Below are 20,181 nucleotides of genomic sequence, written 5' to 3'. Positions count from 1 at the left end.
GGTGCCTTCGAGGTCATGCGGAGGGTGCTAGAACCAGGTTCTGTCCCACAGTCAGCTCCTTCAGCCCCTCCATCTACAGTGCCTGCGGTGATTTCTACTCACCCCCTTGTCTCAGACCGCAGAGAGCCAACTCCTCAAGATTCCCCATTGGGAATTTCCTCCTCTTCCGAGGCCTCTCCTGACCCTGCAGGAGATCCCCCAAGGAAGAGGCAGTGCAAGAGGAAGCACATTGACTCCCCTGAGTCTATCACCTCTGACACTGACTTAGAGGAATCGAAGGGTCCCTCGATCCCCCTCTGAGGATGTCTCCTTTGCTGACATCCTTGAGATCCTGAAACAGAGGGGTACTGGCCAGCCCTTAATCCTTCGGAGGATGAGTCAGTGTATCTTGAGGCGTTTGGTTCTCGCCTTTCTACCTCCTGGGTGTCCCTTCCCTTTGACCCCCTTATGGAAGTGGTGGCAAGGAAGGCTTGGACGGCTCCTGACTCAGTGGAACCTACCCCGAGGAGACCATCCAAATTTATTACTGCCCCCAAAGACAAAGAGTTTTTGTCCAAAGGTGTCCCTGTTGATGCCATGGTGGTGGCTGCGGCCACAAAGAAGGAGTTAGCTGATCCTTCGGTTCCTGTCCATCCTCCTAATAAAGAATCTAGGACCATGGACAGGTACGGCAAGCGGATGTTCTCGTCAGCGACCTTTTCAATGCGGTCGCTGAACTACTTATGCCACTTCACTGCCTCCAAAGAGATTTACTCAAGGATATGGGTGAACTGATGAAGGATCCTACAGCTGAGGGGTTCAAAGACACAATGAACTCCCAGTTGGCAACCCTAAATTCCATCGTTAACTCCTCCATGCGGCTGGTCTCATATGCAGCAGATGGGGTGAGTAGAGCCGCAGGCACAGGCGTTGCCTGACGCCACGCCTGGATGCGGCTATGCAACTTTGCGGACCCTTTCAAGGCGTCCTTCACCAACTCTCCCTTTGATGGATCATCATTGTTTGGTCCACAGGTGAAGGATACATTAACCAGGTGTGAGGTAGAAGGTAAGATTCTCTCTGCTGTAGGAGTCCATTTTTCTACCCTTCTAGACCCTATCCCAAAGGTCAAAGGGGAGGAAAGATGTGGTTCCATAAACAATCCCAGGAGTCTCATCTGACGCACAAGGCCGATTCCCTCTAGAGGCAGAGGGGGAATAATAATAATAGACGCCCTAGAGGCAGAGGAGGTCCGCAAAACCAGGGTAGCAGAGAAATGTTCTCTGACAAACCCTTTCAGCACCCCTGAGGGGCTGCCCGGCTGTCTACCTTCGGAGGCAGTCGGGGGAAGGTTATCACTGTACCCAAAAGCCTGGCTTTCCCTTACTCAAGACAAATGGGTACAGTCGATCATATCCGAGGGTTACAAAATTCCCTTCATTCACAGCCCAACCCAACCAAAAAGATCCCTTCCAGATGTTCCACCCGGTCTAAGGGAACAAGCAGCATTAGAAATTTCAAAGCTGCTATCAAAAAGAGCTATCCAATCAGTCCCGGCAGACCAGCAAGGATCCGGAATCTACTCCAAATTCTTTTTGGTACCAAAAAAAACAGGGGACTGGAGACCCATACTGGATCTCAGCTACTTAAACAAGTTTGTCAAAAAAACAAAATTCCGGATGGTCACGCTACACTCCATTCTACCCTTCTTGGGTCAGGACAATTGGATGTGCTCAATAGATCTTCAGGACACGTACTACCACATCAAAATGAACAGACGCTCCAGGAGATATCTCCGCTTCAGGCTGGGAGCCAGTCATTACCAATTCAGGGCCCTGCCCTTTGGTCTCACTACAGCCCCCCGTGTGTTCACCAAATGCATAGCAGTGGTCACAGCTCACTTGAGACGTCAAGGATTCCAGGTGTTTCCGTATCTGGATGACTGGCTCCTTACTGCCACCACCAGGCATCAGCTTCTCCTATCCAGGGACTTCACCATCCAAACTTGCCAAGCTCTAGGCATTTCAATAAATTTCGAAAAATCTGCCTTGTCGCCTTGTCAGTCTATTGTCTTTATAGGCGCCACCTTAGATACACGGAATCTTTCAGCCAGACTCACAGAGCAGAGGGTGTCAGACATTCGGAACCAAGTGTCCCTTCTCATACAGTGCGTCAAAGTCAAAGCCAGACTGGTGTTGAAGGTACTAGGACTCATGGCAGCAGCTATTCCCCTTCTCCCCTTAGCTCGCTTTCACATGAGGATCCTCCAATGGATGCTGTTTACTCAATGGTCCTTTCAACAGCTCCCGATGTCCCATACCATATTGATAACTCAAGCATGCAAAAATCAACTGTCTTGGTGGATCACATCACCTCAACTTCTTCGAGGAAGACCCTTCACTCCCCCCCCCCCCCAGTCGCCACGTTGACAACAGATGCCTCCCTGATCGGGTGGGGGGGCATTATCAGGGCAGGACAGTCCAGGGCACGTGGCAACCTTTCGAGTGCCACTTGCACATAAATGTCTTAGAGATGAGAGCAGTGCTTTTAGCGTTGCAAGCCCTTCACGACTCTCTTCCCACTGGGACTATTGCAATTCAAACGGACAACATGTCCGTAGTGTGGTACATCAACAAACAAGGCGGAACCAGATCATACCCTTTATGTCGAGAGGCACTCAGACTTTGGCAATGGGTGATCTCTTCTCAGCGTTTTCTGATAGCAACGCATATTCCCCGAAAATCCAACGTTATTGCAGACAAATTGAGCAGAGCAATTCTCATGCCACACGAGTGGTCTCTAAAGAAGTCAGTTCTAGAAGAAGTATTCCTAAGATGGGGCCAGCCTTGCTGCGATCTTTTTGCTACTCCCCAAAACAGCAAGTGTCACGACTTCTTCACTCTCTTCCCGTTACCAGGCCATCCCACCAGAGACGCTCTAGTCCACGATTGGCCCCGGGGACTTCTGTATGCCTTTCCCCCCTTTCCACTGATATCTCAACTAATTCAGAAAGCCATCGCCTTGAGAGTGACAATGATCCTCATTGCCCCTTACTGGTCTCGACAGATATGGTTTCCCTTTCTTCATCGTTACCTCTTGGAGCAGCCTTGGCATCTGGACCCAGTACCAGATCTGATCACCCACCAATCGGGTCAGCTGCACCAATCTCTGTCTTCTCTAAACCTCACAGCGTGGTTTCTCCGATTCCAACCTTAGCCAGGCTTCCCTCAATATCTCGCTCGGTCCGAGATATCTTGATAGTCTCTCATAAATCTTCTACCCGGAAGATTTATAGTAGCAAATGGAAACGTTTTTCCTGTTGGGCATCATCGAAAAACATAGATCCCTTTACTGCACCTATCCAGTCTATTTTAGACTTTCTAGCAGAACTCTTTCATTTAGGATCTTCTGCATCAACCATTAGAGTTCAATTGGCTGCCATATCAAATTTTCATGTTGGTGTTTCAGAGTCCAGCATCATGGCTCACAAACTCTGTAAAGCCTTCTTAAGGGGTGTATTTCTTCTCAAACCTCCAATCAAAGACCCCCCGCCTCAATGGGATTTGAACTTGGTTCTGGCATCTTTAATTCTTCCCCCCTTCGAGCCGGCGGCTTCATGTTCTCTGAAGTTGCTTTCTTGGAAGACACTTTTTCTGGTAGCTATAACTTCAGCGAGAAGGGTATCCGAACTCCATGCTCTGTGCAGTCGTCCTCCTTACTTAGTTTTTCACAAAGACAGGGTATCTCTTCGTACTAATCCATCCTTTTTGCCTAAAATTTCTTCTCAAATAAACCTAAACCAAATTATTGATCTCCCCGTTTTTTTCCCTAACTATTCAAACAGGTCGGAACAAAAGCTACATTTTTTGGATGTTCATCGCCAACTTAGATATTACTTAGACAGGACTAAACAATTCAGGAAATCTGATCAATTGTTTCTGTCATATGCGGAAGGTAAATTGGGCCTTCCAGTCACTAAAGTATCCCTTTCTAGATGGCTCACCTCTACAATTACCTTCATCTATGAGATCAGACATCAAAAACTACCCTCAAGACCTAGAGCTCATTCAACTAGGGCATTAGCTACATCCGTAGCTTTTCAGGATAGGCTGCCAATAGATTCAATTTGTGCAGCAGCCACCTGGGCTTCTCCTCATACATTCATTTCACATTACAAATTGGACATGGTTTCCAGAAGCCGTGCCAATTTTGGTTCCACTCTTCTTAAGAGTCTGTTCCGATAGGCCACCCGGGATAAGGTGCTAGGGACGCGGTCCCATCCAGCAAGAATGAAGGCGAGATTGACAACTTAACATTAAGAAGTTATGTACCTACCATAACGTTCCATGTTAGTTGTCTTCTTCTCGCCTTCTTTCTTGCATCCCACCCTCCTTCCCCCAAGCCTGGACAGACCGACTGGAATTCCTTTTGTGTTTTTCTTCTGAAAGTTGTCATTCCCACACGTTCTCCCACCTCTTCTATCTTTACTGAGGTCTGCCTTTCTTTTACGCAGATTGTTTGAGGTGGGTTTCTCGACTCCATTCTATGGAGACTAGGATTGCTTGGTATAGCTATCAAACGAGATCTGAGTAGTTACCGCCTAGCATTGTGGGATATAGGGGAGCCTCGAGCCAGTGGAATTAGCTCTCGAGCTTTAGTATTGGCCGAGTCGGAGCCGAGGATTGGCTCCGAACCCATCCAGCAAGAAAGAAGGCGAGAAGAAGACAACTAACATGGAACGTTATGGTAGGTACATAACTTCTTATTATAGTTTATCGCAAGCTACAGAGTATCCACATTTTTCCATATTTAGATGACTTGCTTATCTTTGCAGAGTCTTTTTCAAAGTGCAGGAATCTTTATGTTGGATGAGAGGTCTCTTACACAACCCAGGATTCCAAGAAAACATTCAAAAGTCTTTCCTGACTCCTGTTCACAGGACTGTGTTTCTGGATGTCAACTAGACAACTCAGTTCAAAGAGATTTTCTTCAACAGGAAAAGTAGATCTATTTGTAGGGTTATCTACTCAGATTTGGGTCACTGCAAGGAAATACCATAGGATTTTGGGTCTCATAACTTATATGATTCTCATGATACCCCTGACAAGACTCCACAAGAGAAGGCTACAGTGGTATCTGAAGTCTCTTCGGTCCCAGCACCAATGCCCCTTATCTTTTCAGATCCCTGTGCTTGGCTTTGTCAGAACAGAAATCACTTGATGGTATAACCTAAATCCAGGTCTCCCCTCTTTCTCCCTGTTCCAAAGCAGTCAGTCACCACAGATGACTCAGACTTTGCTTTGGGGCCAGTTTCAGGAGGGATAAGAGTGCAAGGTGTGTGGGACATCAAGGACAGATTCATGCACATAAATATAAAAAAGAGGCTTGCCCTGATCAAGGCCCTCAACTCTCTGAATCATCTTTGGACCCCAGGACCTCTTCAAGTTGTTACAAACAGTATCACAGTCATGTGGTACATCAACAACTAAGGGAGAACCCGGCTATACCCCCCCCGCCCCGCAGACCCACCATGTTACCTTTGGATATAGCTTCACAGCAGTCTCACTCTGCAGGCATCCTATATTATGTCAGAGTAAAACTGTGGTAGGCAAGCTGAGCAGGACAAGGACCATACCCTCATGAATGGAAACTAGATTGGTGGGAGTGGGGTCTTCCAAAATTTTATCCATATATGGGGAGTTCCTCAGGTGGACTTCTTTGCCTCCTGTCTGAAAATTTGCTGGCAAGAATCTGCTCCAGGACTCCATGCAAGAAGGCCGGAAAACAGATGCATTTTCTTTTCCTTGGACAAGAATGTTCTTGTATGCTTTACTCTCTTTCCAATTATATTAATGGTACTTCTGAAGATTCATAAGCAATCACTCAAGATGATTATGGTGACTCCTTTCTGGCCCAGGCAACCGTGATTCTCCCTTCTTTTGGAAATGTCCAGGGTAATTACCACAGGGTAATTACCATACACTTCCTCACTAACTGGATCTACTCCCAGAAGAACAGCTGTGTTTGATGGGGTCTGTATTACAAGATCGAATGTTTAGGTGATCAAACACCTAAACATTGAACTTGTAATATCGAAAGCAAAAAACAGCGAACGGATGATTTAACACATGGAAAGATTTCCCTTGGCCGTTCGCTGGATTTTGCCTGTTTGTCTACTGTAGAGCGATCTCGGAGTTGGCATATTTAGTTAGGGGGTGGAGGGGCACAGCCCCCCACTTAATTTGGGTGTAAAGTTATTTTTTATTTTTATGGCCAATCTACATGTTTCTCTGTGCCGTTCAACATTTTTAGGTTCGATATTACAAGTTCGATGTTTAGGTGTTCGATCACCTAAACATTCGATCTTGTAATATAGACGCTGTTTGATGAACCCTGACACCAACTGACTTCAGTTAATTGCCTGCATTATAGGGTCTTAATTCCTTTTAGGCACCTATTTACTGAGGGTGTGCAGCAGGTACTAATGGAGGCAAGAAAGCCTGCTACTAGAATGTCATATGTTGGCAAATGGAAAAGGTTTTCTAGTTGATACCAACAACATAACCAGCACCAATTCAGGACTAATTTTTCTCTGTTTTTACAATATTTGTGTGAGCTACTATCCTATGGCCTTTCTTACTCCTCTGTCAGTGTTCATTTATCAGCCATTTTAGCATGCCTGCCTATGGATACACCTCTTTCAATGCATTCTCATGTCAAAATGTTTTTGAAAAGGGTTTTGCATAAAAGGCCTCCAAGAAAACCAGTGGTTTCTCCTTTTGATCTTAATTTTGTGTAAGAGTAGCTAACACTTGCTTCATTTCAACCAGCTAACCTGGCTGACTTGAGGTTCTGACCTCTACAAAAAGAGTATTTGAGATGCAAGATTTTATGGAGAGTCAATCCTATCTGATTTTCCACAGAGACAGATTGAGAACTAATCCTTCTTTTATGCCTAAAGTGGTATCCAAGTTTACTTTAAGCCAAGCTATCCAGGTCTCTTTTCTCTTTCCTGAACCTAAGAATGAAGGAGAAAAGATACTCCATACATTGGATGTCCACAGACAAATCATGTACTATCTTGACAGAGGAAAAATCTTTCAGATTTGTGGGTTAGTTATTCGTTTCTTGTGAAAGTAAGAAGTAAGGACCACATGTGTCTCAGGCTATTACCTTTTGTTATTCTGTCCATAACAAAACTATTCCAAGCAAGATCAAAGCCCACTCTACAAGGGCCTTGGCTTCATTTATGGCTTTTTGGAAGGGGATGGATTCTAGAAGTATTTAATAAGTTGCAACTTGGTCCTCTCTACAACTTTTGCAAAGCACTACAAACTCGGTTCCTTCTCTAGGTCTAGATGAGACATTGCTAGGACCATTTTCCAGGGGCTGCTGGAACCCTCCCTTTCCATCTCCCAAATGTACTAAACTAGGGTAATCTGCCCATATCTGCTACTATTGTTAGGGTAATCTGCCCATATCTGCTACTATTGCTAGGGTAATCTGCCCATATCTGCTACTATTGTTAGGGTAATCTGCCCATATCTGCTACTATTACTAGGGTAATCTGCCCATATCTGCTACTATTGCTAGGGTAATCTGCCCATATCTGCTGCTATTGCTAGGGTAATCTGCCCATATCTGCTACTATTGTTAGGGTAATCTGCCCATATCTGCTACTATTACTAGGGTAATCTGCCCATATCTGCTGCTATTGCTAGGGTAATCTGCCCATATCTGCTACTATTGTTAGGGTAATCTGCCCATATCTGCTACTGTTGCTAGGGTAATCTGCCCATATCTGCTACTGTTGCTAGGGTAATCTGCCCATTGATCAATATGATGAACGTAGTACAGTTGTGTAAATAAACTTGCCATAACTGTAGATGTTTGAATGATCATTACTGCAGTAGCCGCTCCCTTCCTCCATCTACCTTTTTCTTTTTTTTTTTTTTTTATTATGCCAGGTTGTGTATATATGTATATGTATTTTTAATCCTAGCTATGTCTTCTCAGGGCTTATCCTCCCTCTCTTGGTTGCCATGAACTAGCTCCTCCCTCCTTCCACTAGCAGAGTCTTGACTATTTCTTAGACAAATCTCAAATATATTTTTGCCTAGGCTATACTATCTAATCATCTCCTTTCCAAAGAATGAAGTCAGCGTGTTTAATGTTATCTCTATGAACTGCAACTTGTGAATACTTTATCTTTTGACAATGTTCTTTTTCATCTTATTTTTAGATGTCCAAATATCTGTATTATGTATGTGTAGGTTCACATAGTATGAACTGAAACTGAAGTCTTACTTAGTTAATATGTCCTTCTTCTGTATTTAAGCTGTGTAGTAACTTTATTTAATTGTAGCCATATTATGTCAATGTGAAGCTTTTCTTCCAAGGCTTCTGCTGAAAATGGGATATTATCCCATTTGGACATTCCTGTAAACAAATGTCTAGAAATGTAAAATACATGAAAGCTCTGTAGGATTGGTGCTTAAACCTGTGATATTAGACTGCTCTGCTGAAGCTGCCTAATAGTTTGAGCACATGGAAGGTACCCTGAAGCTATAGAAGCTGGTGGCTGTTATAATCTTAGCAGCATAAAACTCATGTAGCTAAGGCTACTGCAGCAGTGATCATTCAAGCATCTACTGTTATATTATCTTTGTTTACACAACAGTACTTTATACAGCGTTTTTAGACATGTCCCCACTCCCCCCAATAATAGATGGCCAGGCAAAAAAAAAAAGGTAAAACTTTTTGAGAAAGGAGGGAAATCTCAAGACAAGCCATATTCCAATCGCAGACACATGGTGGAGCTAAGCCAAAAAGCTTTAATGCCCCTAGATACCCCTAGACACTTTATTAGAAGCTAAAATCATAGAAATTATGTCCATAACAGCTATAGAATAGCATAAAAAGTCATAGCTGAACAACTTGAAACGATGGTACGCAATTTGTCAATGCCATCTGGCACTGGAACACCTGACTAAGCTGCACCTAAATCACAGCAAAGGGGGACTGGATGTCCCCATATGGGCATACAGTAAAGTAAAAATAGAGAGAAATAGACTATGGTGGCAGAATTGCTTAGATAAAGGCATAAGATATATAAGCCATTGAACAGAGAATTCAAGAAGACTGTTCTCTTTACCACATTTGAGTACTGCTGGACAAATATAACCCGCTATCATCTGACTTTGAGATATTTACAGATTAGGCATCGGCACTGGCATCAACCCCCTTCTTCCCATTTAGTACATGAGGTTGAGGTGTCACATCAACAGTGACCATCACCTCGAACTAATGTTCACACTGCCGGGTGGCAAACTCTGTTGTGGTTATTTTTTCATACAACTCACACACACACACACACACACACACACACACGCACACACACACACCTGTGACTAATTTAGAGTGTCCAGTCCACCAACTACATGCCTTTGGAATGTGTGAGGAAGTCAAAGCACCCAAAAAAAAAAAAAACATGTCACCACAAGGACGACATGCAGACTTGCGTAGAAGGCACCCCAGAAAAAAACCAAATCAGAAATCCTCTTGCTATGAAGTCAGGATGCTGTTCACTGCATTGCTGAAGTCTTCTGTTATCAGCATTGTGAAGTTAGGCCAATATGACTTGCTTAAATTCTTATGTCTCCTTGAATGTGTGTATAACCATAACAGCAGTAAAATGGTTTATGGTTTACAATCTGTTTTAACATTATAAGAACAAAGCCTCAAAAATATTGCTGAAAGTGGCCAAATTTGTCTCAGTAGAACAGAAACTTTTGATCTGGAGTAGGGACTTCATTTGTCAGCAACCTTTGGGTCTTGTATCCGATATCGTATCCAAGCCGGCAACTTATTATGCAGCTATGGATCCAAGCTCCTAGCTCCTCCCCTCACCCATAATCCCCTGCCAACCCCAAATGACCTCAGATCTAGTTTGCCGCTCTTAGGTGTGACAGCTGGATATTGAGCTCCTGGCATTTTCAGATAAGTGACTCTGTTTCTGGTCAAATTAGTGTAATTTTTCTTTGTTTAAACAGTGTGTGTGTGTTAGGTTTCCCTTTTTTTTGTTAATTCTTAAATTTTTACAGTTAACACTCCCCTCGCTGGTCGTTAGTGTGTGTTGCATTTGGGGCCTAGCGTGCTTGTGTAGTTTTATTTAGTTTGGGTTATGTCAGAGGCCCCAAAACCCATCTTCTCTAAGTGCACCGAGTGTGGCCATAAGCTCTCTCCGGCAGATGGCCACACTCGGTGTGTTCGGTGCCTTGGGGTTGAACACCTGTCCTCGGGATGTACCATTTGTGCAGCGTTCAACCCCAGGGCACTGAAGGAGCGGAGGTCGAAGCTGATCCTGGCGGGACTTCTGCCCCCGGATTCGGCTTCGGCCTCCGCTACTCCCGTGGCACCTCCTCAGCCTGTGGTGGTGACCACTCCTGCCCCCCTTCCCCCGGCTGGGATTCCAACTCCCACTAAGGCACCAGAGGACAGGGAGGCCAGGAGGGAGAAACGGAGGGAGAAGCACCACAAGCGGCAGGCCGAGGCCTCCGCTTCGGCCCCCCAGTTAAGTGGGCTTCTCCCTCCACGGTTTCCAGGTCTCCTCCTCCTCAGCTCCGATCGCCTTGCTTCTCCCCGGAACCCGAGGAGGAGGAGACCCGATCTCTGTCGAGGTCATCGAGGCGGCATTCCAGGCCTGCCTCGGTGGCCTCGTCGAGATCCACCGACAGCCTGTCTGATGCAGACTTGGACCGGATGATGAGAAGGTTCATCCAGGCCCAGCTGCAGATGGGAGTGCTCTTGCACTCCCCCCCTTCAGGGGGGAGCTCGACACCCTTTTTTGCTCCGATAGCTCCTTCTCCGACCTGCTTCCTGGGTTCTGAGCGCTCGGAGCCGGGCAGTGTTGGAGCCGGGGGTGGGTCAGCGCCGACGGTACTTGGTACTTCAGATCCGACCCTGCCCTCGAGTCTGTCGGTTCCATCGTCAGATCCGACCTCTCAGAGCCGTGGGCCGAGGTTCGGATCCGAGGGATTCAGTGTGCCTTCGGCTCCATCCAGGTCAGAGCACACTGGTCCCTCGGATCCGACGGTCTCAGCGCCGGTTCCGATCCCTTCATCGGATCCGTGTGGGAGTTGGCTTTCGGGGCCCAGGGAGAGCGGCTCCCCCTCGGCCTTCGATGTAGTGGAGAGGGCTCTGTTGAGAGCATCCGGACCCCCGGCCCTTGCCTCGGCTCCACCCTGCACTCCCTCTCTGCTGGGTTAGGCTTCCATCACCCGGCCACAGGGACAGCCTACTTCAATGTCCCAGGTTGTTCCATTGGAACAGGATATTGCTGGTGAGACCTCCTCGGACAGCCCCCCCGATGAAGTGCCTCACAAGCATAAGTGTAAGAGGAGCACGTGGACTCCCCCGAGTCCTTAACAGAGGACACGGACTTGGATGAAGGGGAATGCTCCCCAAGGTCACCCCCTGAGGATGTCTCCTTTGGCGACATCATGTTAATGCTCAGGATCAGGTGGGGTGGTCTGCCCCCAAGGCTTCCTCCGACGAGTCCGTGTTTCTGGAGGCATTCGAAGCAGGCCCGTCTACCTCTTGGGTGTCCCCTCCGGCCGATCCCCTGGTGGACCTTATTACCACCAGGGCGTGGAAGGAGCCGGACACTGTGGAGCCAGTCCCTAAATGTCCAAATAGGATTTTGAGCCCCCCCCCGCAGACCAGTCCCACTGGAGCAAGGGTCCCCCCGTAGATGCCATGTTGATGGCGGCAGCCACTAAGAGGGAACTAGCTCAGGAGAGCCCCTCGGTCCATCCACCGAGCAATGAGTCCCGCTCGATGGATCGCCTTGGGAAGCGGGTATTTAGTTCAGAGACCTTCTCAGTAAGATCCCTGAACTACATGGCACATGTCATCAGGATGCAGTGAGATCTTATTAAAGAATACGCTGCTTCCCCCCCAGAGTCTATGTCGGCGGAGGACAAGCAGTTGTACTCCACTTGTATGACCACTCTTAAGATCTATTCCCAATACCTCTATGCAGCTATTGTCCCACACCACTGAGGGAGCCGCTAGAGCTAGCGGAGCAGGCCTAGTTATGAGACGCCAGGCCTGGCTCTGACATTGTGACTTCGTGGAACCCTTTAAGGCGTCCTTTGCGAATGCCCCTTTTGATGGTTCTGCCTTGTTTGGCAAGACCATTCGCGAGACACTTGTCCAGAGCGAGAAGGATGGGAAGATGTTGTCTGCCGTCGGAGTCTGCTTTTCTGCTCCCCAGAGGTCCTTCTCCAAGAACCAAAAGGGACAGAAGAAGATGTGGTTCCGGAAATCGTAACATTCCCAACCTGCTCCGGACAACCAGTCCTTCCGTGGCAGGGGAGGACAGGGAGGACGCCGCCCTAGAGGCAGAGGGGCCCCGAGAAACTTTGGGTCCAGAGAATCTTTCTCTGATCTGCCCACGCAACAGCCCTGAAGGGTTGCCCGACTGCTCCACTCTGGAGGCAGTCGGGGGGGGGCGCTTCTCGAGGCATCTGGTGGCGTGGGAGTCCATCACGTCAGACTGCTGGGTGCTTCGGATTATATCCAGAGGTTACAAAATCCCAATGCAACATGTCCCAGACTCAAGAACCTCCCCGATGTAGCACCCGGTCAGAGGGAGGCTGCAGCCGCAGAAATCCAGCAGCTGCTAGAAAAAAGAGCCATCCAACCCGTCCGCCCAGACCAGTTCGGATTAAGGTTTTACTCCAGGTTCTTTCTGGTGCCAAAAAAGACGGGGGACTTGAGACCAATTCTAGACCTTTCCCTCTTGAATCTGTCGGTAACCAAGGAAAAATTCCGAATGGTCACTCTTCAATCCATTCTCTCCCTCTTGCAGGAGAACGACTGGATGTGCTCAATAGGCCTCAAGGATGCGTACTACCACATTTTAATGGACAGATGATCCAGGAGGTTTCTCCACTTCCAGCTGGGAGCCAGCCACTATCAGTTCAGGGTCCTTCCCTTTGGCCTCACCACAGCCTCCAGGGTGTTCACCAAAGTGTTAGCAGTGATAGCGGCCCACCTGAGACTCCAGGGAATGCAGGTCTTCCCGTACCTGGACGATTGGCTCCTGACCGCCCCAACAAGGCATCTACTCTGCTCAGCCAGAGACTTTTTTCTCCGCCTAGCCCCCCCAGTTAGGCATCACGATCAACACGGACAAATCCTCCCTTGCTCCGACACAAGTGATAGAGTTCATAGGGGTCAGATTGGATACGAGAAGTCTGCGAGCCTACCTCACTTCGGAATGACTACAGAATCTGAGACTTCATGTGCAGGGCCATCCTCCAATCAGAAGCTCCACCGGTGGAATTGGTCCTGAGTGCGCTGGGTTCCATGGCAGCGGCAATAACGCTTCTTCCATGCGCTCGTCTAAATATGAGGGTACTGCAGTGGACCCTCCAAGTACGATGGTCTTTTCAGCTTCTTCCCCTCAATCACCCTATCTCTATCAGCAAGGCTTGCAGGAGGGCCCTGTTATGGTGGCTCCAGTCCCCAGACCTCCATACAGGCCGACCCGTCTGTGCTTCACCTCCTCTCGTCACGGTGACCACGGACGCTTCTCGCCTCGGGTGGGGGGGAATTGCTCAGGCAGAACAGTCCAAGGCACGTGGAACGACACAGAGACCTCCCTGCATATCAATGTTCTGGAGATGAGGGCGGTGCTGTTAGCGTTGCAAGCACTTCAGAACCTTCTCCCCGTAGGAACTATTGTGATATAGATGGACAACATGTCAGTTGTCTGGTACATCAACAAACAGGGGGGAACCAGGTCTTACCCTCTCTGCCGAGAGGCCATGAGGGTGTGGGAATGGGCGATCTCCACCAACCGCTTTCTGATCGCAACACACATTCCGGGACGGGCCAACATTCTGGCGGACAAACTCAGCCGCACCATTCTTTCCCCTTACGAGTGGTCTCTCAACTCCCGAGTAGCGAAGCGGATATTTGCAAAATGGAGGCAACCCTGCTGCGATCTCTTTGCCTCTCCCTCAAATACGAAATGCGACAGCTTCTTTGCTCTGATTCCACCACCAGGGGAAGCCCCGAGAGACGCTCTAGCGCATGCTTGGCCGCCCGGTCTACTTTATGCCTATCCTCCCCTACCCCTGATGCTAAAGCTCTTACAGAAAGCCTCTCGGTTGGGGAGCAGAATGATCCTCAGTGCCCCATTCTGGCCTCGACAAACTTGGTTTCCTTACCTGTGGTCTCACTTGGTGAATCCTCCCTGGATTCTGGATCCCAGCCCGGATCTGATATACCATCCATCAGGCTTACCGACCCCTAATCTGGACAACCTGAAGCTGACAGCTTGGCTGCTCCAGTTCCACTCTTAGTCAGGACTCCCGGCATCTCTTCACCAGTCAAAGCCATCTTGGTGGCAGTGCATAAACCTTCCACTAGGAAAGTTTACTGCAGTAAATGGAGGCGATTTTCCGTCTGGGCAGAACATCATAATTTGGACCCCTTCACTGCTCCGTTAACATCCGTGTTGGACTTTCTCACCGGACCTTTTCAGCAAGGGGCTAGCTGTTCGACAGTCAAGGTACAATTGGCAGCCATCTCCCATTACCATGTGGGACATGAGACAAGTCCTTTGATGTCAGCTAAACTATGTAAAACCTTCCTTAAGGGTACTTTTCTGCTCAGGCCCCCTGTCAAAGAAGCCGTACCCCCTTGGGATCTATCACTAGTTCTTCAAGCCTTGACTGATTCTCCCTTTGAACCAGCTGCCTTGGCCGAACTTAAATATTTGTCTTGGAAAACAGCATTCCTGGTAGCCATCACTTCAGCGAAAAGAGTTTTGGAACTTCAAGCCCTTTCTGTGAAACCCCCTTACTTGGTTTTTCATCAGGATAGAGTGTACCTCAGGACCAATCCCTCCTTCCTACCCAAGGTGGCCTCAGAAACCAATATCAATCAGTCCATCAACCTACCAGTTTTCTTTCCTAATTATCAAAATAAAGGAGAGTACAAGCTGCATTCTTTAGATGTGCACAGGCAGCTGCGTTTCTATATTCATAGGACTGCTGGTCACAGACAATCTGATCAGCTGTTCATTTCCTTTGCCAAATTCAGTTTGGGTAAAGCCGTTTCGAAGGTCACCTTATCACACTGGATTTCCCAATGTATTCTTCAAGCTTATGAAGCTTCTGGGAGGCCCGCACCTCAGGGAGTCTGTGCACATTCCACTCGCTCCATATCTACTTCTGCTGCCTTTAGATCTAGAGTTCCGTTGGATGATATTTGCTCAGCAGCCACTTGGGCCTCATCTCATACCTTTATCAACCACTACAAACTGGACGTCATTTCCAGAGGGAGAGCATCCTTTGGCTCCGCAGTGCTCCGGAACATCCTTCCATGATGGCCACCCAAGATTCAGGTAGCTGGGGACTCTGTCCCAAAGGTTGCTGACAAATGAAGTCCCTACTCCAGATTAAGAAGTTATGTACTCACCATAACGTTCCATCTGAGTAGGTGGCTTCATTTGTCTGCAACCATCCCCCCTCCTTCCCCCTGGCCTTCAGAAGAGTTACCTTTGTTTGTATTATCCTGCTTTTTCCTGTTGGGATACCTTTCCAGGTATATGTAGGAGGGCAAACTTGATCTGAGGTCATTTGGGGTTGGCTGGGGATTATGGGGGAGAGGAGGAGCTAGGAGCTCGGATCCATAGCTGTATAATATGTTGCCGGCTCGGATCCGATATTGGATCCAAGACCCAAAGGTTGCAGACAAATGAAGCCACCTACTCAGATGGAACGTTATGGTGAGTACATAACTTCTTATTTCTTAAAGTGTACATCACTCGTATAAGTACATTGTCTCTGTGTGTGTGTGTGTTTAATCTATTATGGCTACTTCTGATCACACCATGGACAAAGGATGGGTCTATATTATACATTCGAAGTTTCAAAACTTCGAATCCCATATGTTCGACAACATATGATCGAAATTTGAAACTTCGAATATATAATAAAACATCAAAAAAAAAAAACAACTTACTTTAACGCCCCGAGTAGGGGGGCAAACCCCTCTGCACCCACCACACCCCCCTACTTAAATATACCGACTCCAAGATCGCACTTCAGTGCAGAAAAGGGAAATTCTCCCATTCTGCACCGTACGGCGCATTAAGTTCAACCTTCGAACTCTTGAAATGTCGATCATATGGTGTCGACCATATGACAATCGACATTTCAAGCGTTCGGTTTTCTAATAGGAACCCCAAAATATATAACCTTAGGTATCCGCATAGATTGTGTTGTTCCAGCTGATATAAGGCATAGAATTTGGGGCTATTTATTCAAGAAAGTTTTAGTTCAGAGGTTCCTAGTGAACCTAAACATCTGGATTGTACTGGACAGGTTTTCTCTGCAAAGATGGCAGCCTCAACAAATGGCTTGGTTGGCCTGCTTCTTCATTATTGCTAAGGACGGATATTGCTTCAGAATGGAAGCTATCAAGCGATATGTCAACACCTAGACTTTGTAAGTTCCTACAGAAGTATAAAGTTTGCTGACACCTAATCTGGGAACAAATGGCTGTATCCTATTTGTGGAAGATACCCCAAAAACTATAAGACTAACTAGACAGAACTTGGGAGGGTTAAAGTTGAATTTGACCTAAAGCAGAATTAGGTGAGCAGACAAATAACACTAGGATAGCTGATTATTATTTTACAGTTCTAATGAATAGTTGTGTAGAATAAACAGCAGGTAGAATCCATAGCTTTATTGGAGCTGCCTTGTTCATTTTGTTAATTTTGTTATATGTTATGCTTACTGTTTATTGTAAATGTACTGTTGATGGTTAAATGTATTTTTTATTGTAATAAAAGAAATCAGCTAGCATTTTAATTATTTTGTTTTTGTACACAATAATATTTTTAATCATCATCAACAACCCCTTTTTCTCATTTTTTACATGATGTTGGGGGCTGTATCAACTTTTGCCATCTTTTTCGATTCAGTGTCACTCTCCTACTGTCTTCAACAGTCATGCCTAACTGTAGCAGGGCTGCCTCAAGCAATCTGTCCATCCTTTAGCTGGACATCCTCTTTTGTTCTTGCTTTCTTGATATCTCTCCCAAATCTTCTTCACCAAATTGTCTTCTGCTTTCTTGCACATGTTCCGAAACCACCTTAAGCTGTCCTCTTTGTTTTTGGCTTCTGCTTTGATGTCCTCATTTCTTCATCTGTCCAGCAGTGTCCATCGTACTACCCATCTTAGGCACTTACTCTTTATCACTTCTAGCTTCCTCAACTGCTCTGTCTTCACTGACCAGATTTCTGAATCATACAGTAGTGCTGATTGCATCACTTTCTTGTACACCTTACGCTTCACCTTCTTTGTCATTCTTCTGTAACACACACTACCCCTAACACTGTCTGCCAGTTGGCTGCAGCCTCTTTAATCCTCTAGGTTTGACCTCCTTAGTCATCCTTCCTTTCTCTACATCCACCTCTATCAGATACTTAAAGCTATTAACCTATTCCTCTGTTTTCCTTCTATGTCAGTTTCCAGCTTCTTCTGAGTTTGCAGTTTGCTACCATAACAGCTATCTTGTTTGTACTCATTTCATCCAATATGTCCTTAGTTTTGCATTCCATTCCCCAATCATTTGCTGAAGTTTATATTCAGTCTGCTTGTAATGCCACATTGCCTGCATACAGCAACTTCCAACTTACGGGCTCTGGGTGATTTGCTCATTTTGACACAATCACAGTATATTTTTTTCATTTATAAGGATTGTGATATATTATAATACTTTAAAGATGCTTTTAGGTATTATTATTGTAGATTAGCTAAGCGTTGTACTAAATGGTGTTTTCTCTGTAATATATGCATTCTGGCCCAGATCATGACTGGAAAAGGGTCAGGAGCAGATCACTTCCTTATGCAATACATGAACAAGTCTGACTTAATCTGAGCAGCACTCGTGCACATTCACATTATCATGCAACAGTGATTCACTTTTTTGGAAGCCTTGTGCTGACAAGTGTTTGCCCAATACATTACATTTATTAAATGGTTGAATTTGTCTGGTTTAATTTCACAACAAAAGTATAAATTATACACATGAACCAAGCAAATCACTGATTCCAGAGCCAGGATGATGGCTAGACACACCATCCATAGCTTTTGGAAGGGAGGTATGATTACTAACTGGTTGCAAGAGAGAACAGTATGTACTCCAATCATTGTTTGGTAACAGAATAAGTATAAACAGAACCAATACAAATACCAACCCTTTCTGGTAAAGAAGTCCCAGTAAAGAAAACCAAAAAATTAATCCAGCAAGACGGAGGGACTCCAAAACAACCAGTTTCAATAAAAAACTTTTATTGTCGACACCACAAGCGCTTGTGGTTTTGACAATAAAATTTTTTTATTGAAACTGGCCATTTTGGAGTCCCTCTGTCTTGCTAGAATATTGTAAGAGTTGTGGTGCTTGGAGTTCTAAGTTCCATGGTACTTCAGTACTTTTTATTTATTTTATTTTATTTATTTAACATTTGTTGACTGGGAAGGTCCAACTAGGAGAAAGCCTATTTACAGCAGAGGCTTAGGGAGAAACTCTCCATGCACATACATTTGGAACTGGGGGAGGAAACCCTCACGGATGAAGGGAGGACATGCAGACTCCACACTGAAGGCAACCCAGCCGAGAATTGAATCAGAGAATCTCTTTCTGTGAGGTGACAATGTTAACCGCTGCACCAGTGCGCCACCCAACTACTAGATTAGAAGGAGAAAGTTCTGGACTGCGCGTTCAGTAGATAAAGTAAATTTTTTTTTCTGAAAAAAATTTTGAAATGGAAATTGAATGGAGGAGACTGTATGTAAATATGTGCTATGAGGTTTAAGGACTCAAGTTTATATCACTAGACTGAAGACTTTCTACTGAAGAAAGCAATTCTAAGTGCATAATCTCACAATTTAGAATTGAGTGTGTGTCAAAATGTTGAAATGCCTAGAATTACCAAATGTTCAGTATTCTCAATGTGACTGCCTGTATATTTGTGTTTTGAAACATTCAGAACTACCATGTGTTTTGGTATTCAGAGTGTGACTGTGTGTATGTGCACGAGTGTGTATGTGTTTGTGCATGTGTATGCATGTTTGTGTGTGTATGGTAGTATTAGTATTAGGGATAGATTTAAAGCTAGGGTTGGGGATATGGTTATTGTAAGGTGTGTGCTTCTTGTTTAGGGTTAGGGTTAGTGTTATTCAGATTACAGAGTTAGGGTCAGGTTACCACATATGAGTAAGGTGGTGCAGGGGGACAAAGCTAACCCTATCCCTAACCCTAATTCTTATCCAAACCATAACTCTAACCCCAATAGTAACACTTTGCAGACATATTATTTAACATTGTTTAAACTCAGGATGCTTGTGTTCAGATTAGAACAGTTTTCACTGCCTATTTTGTGATATTGAGGGATTGTCAGTTTAGTGTCCATACCTCTCAACTGTCCCTGATTTTGACTCAAATTTTAACTCTGTCCCTCTTAATCCCTCCTAAAACTAGTGACTTTTGGAGGAAAGGTGGTGAATTACACTTAATGAATAATGACAATAATTAAGAGTTATAAACTTCTTTTACTTCAGAAAATGTGTATTAATTCATATGCTCTGATTCTGTCAATGTTTCAAGTTAATAGCACTAATATTTTAAAAGTGTCCCTGATTTTTTCTTGACTTGTCCCTGACTCTCTTGAAATTTGTCCCCAATTGGTTGAGAGGTCTGTTAGTGTCAGTTCAGTTTCAGGCATTCTGGGGATTCAAGTGTTGTTGGGTTGAATGCTTTAGGCCTTTAAAAACTTAGCTGCAAGTAGCATAATCCTCTCTTAACTTTTAAAGAGGCAATTTTTTTAATAAATGTTTATTCACAAACAAGCTAAAAATTATCTGTTGACTTTTTTATTTATTGCATCAGTTAGAAGTTAGAAAGAAAATTTAAGCACAGATAACAAAGGTCATCTAATCACAGAGTTTACAAATAAATGCAGTGACATTTGAGCATTTCTTTGCAGACATGGACAGAACTTAGACGAAATAACAATAAAAGCAAGTTAGACATTTGACAAAGGGAGGCAATATTCCCTCTACGTGTACTACGTCCTTAACTGTCTCACTACCTAAAGACATACTTGGCATCCC

At 45.5% G+C, this 20,181-nt stretch overlaps 1 protein-coding gene across 1 annotated transcript in view; it reads left to right on the top strand.

The window, feature by feature from the left end:
- LOC122808678 (alpha-2-macroglobulin-like) overlaps positions 1–20,181 on the top strand; it is a 2,073,303-nt gene that overhangs the window by 1,524,476 nt on the left and 528,646 nt on the right. The gene's annotated exons all lie outside the window — the stretch shown is intronic.

Source organism: Protopterus annectens, chromosome 8.part0 (genome assembly GCF_019279795.1).
Source record: "Protopterus annectens isolate FY-2018-M chromosome 8.part0, PAN1.0, whole genome shotgun sequence".
In the NCBI taxonomy this organism is placed as follows: Eukaryota; Metazoa; Chordata; order Ceratodontiformes; family Protopteridae; genus Protopterus; species Protopterus annectens.
The sequence above is the reverse complement of the archived record's forward strand: the minus strand, read 5'-3'. Positions and strand labels throughout refer to the sequence as shown.